Source organism: Capsella rubella, unplaced genomic scaffold (genome assembly GCF_000375325.1).
Source record: "Capsella rubella cultivar Monte Gargano unplaced genomic scaffold, Caprub1_0 scaffold_6, whole genome shotgun sequence".
In the NCBI taxonomy this organism is placed as follows: Eukaryota; Viridiplantae; Streptophyta; class Magnoliopsida; order Brassicales; family Brassicaceae; genus Capsella; species Capsella rubella.
The window spans coordinates 10565689-10566586 of NW_006238918.1; the positions used below are offsets into that span (position 1 = coordinate 10565689).

At 44.9% G+C, this 898-nt stretch overlaps 1 non-coding gene across 1 annotated transcript; it reads right to left on the minus strand.

The window, feature by feature from the left end:
- Positions 1-697: 697 nt before the first annotated feature.
- On the minus strand, positions 698-804 carry LOC111830292. The gene has a single exon (XR_002833676.1). It is a non-coding gene; the product is annotated as a small nucleolar RNA R71 (small nucleolar RNA).
- Between the last annotated feature and the right edge of the window lie 94 nt (positions 805-898).

The window sequence follows — 898 nt, forward strand, 5'->3', positions numbered from 1 at the left end:
GTTTATGCCTAATACCAGAAGCCAGCAGAACAAAGAGTTAGTTGATCTCAACAATTCAGAAATAGCAGGTTTAAAAAGAGGAATTCGAAAAGCTAAGAGAAGGGCAGCAATGGCACCACCAGTGATTCTAATTCAAGATGCTGAAGGTACTCTCAGAGATGGAGATGGCCATGTGAGGAATGCACAAGGGCAGAAGCTGAATGCTGATGGGACTGTAATTCCTGAACCAGTCGCCGATGGTGTCGAGCGACACCAGGCGGGTGTCGATCGACACCAAGCCGCAGCTGACAATGCACAGTTGGCGTTGAATGCTGAAGCAGAGGATGAGAACCGTACACTTGGAGAATACAACAGGCCTGCTCTGTTCTATTCTAACCGCTCTGCTATACGTCCTCCTGCATTTCAAAGGAACAACTTTGAGTTGAAGCCTGGTTACTACACTCTTGTAGGACAACACCCGTTCCATGGCCATACTTATGAGCATCCAATGGATCATATTGAGAAGTTTGAGGATCTGGTATCTAGCATCAAGGCTGATGGTGTATCTTCGGATTTTCTGCTCTGCAAGCTTTTCCAGCACTCTTTAGCTGGAGAAGCACTATCTTGGCTGAAGGAGTTGAAGCCTGGATCTCTTACGTGCTGGAATGATGTAAAAGTTGAGTTCTTAAACAACTTTTATGATGATGCGAGGTCAGAGGAGCTGCGGAAAAAGATTTCTACCTTTTCTCAAGGGATCTCAGAGGCTTTCAAGGCTTCTTGGGTGCGTTTTAAGGGTTATCAGAGAGATTGTCCACACCATGGTTATGACAAATTTCAGCTGTTGGGAATCTTTTATAGAGGATTGGATTGGAGATATCAGATGGCTTTAGATGCTGCAAGTAACGGTAACTACAATACA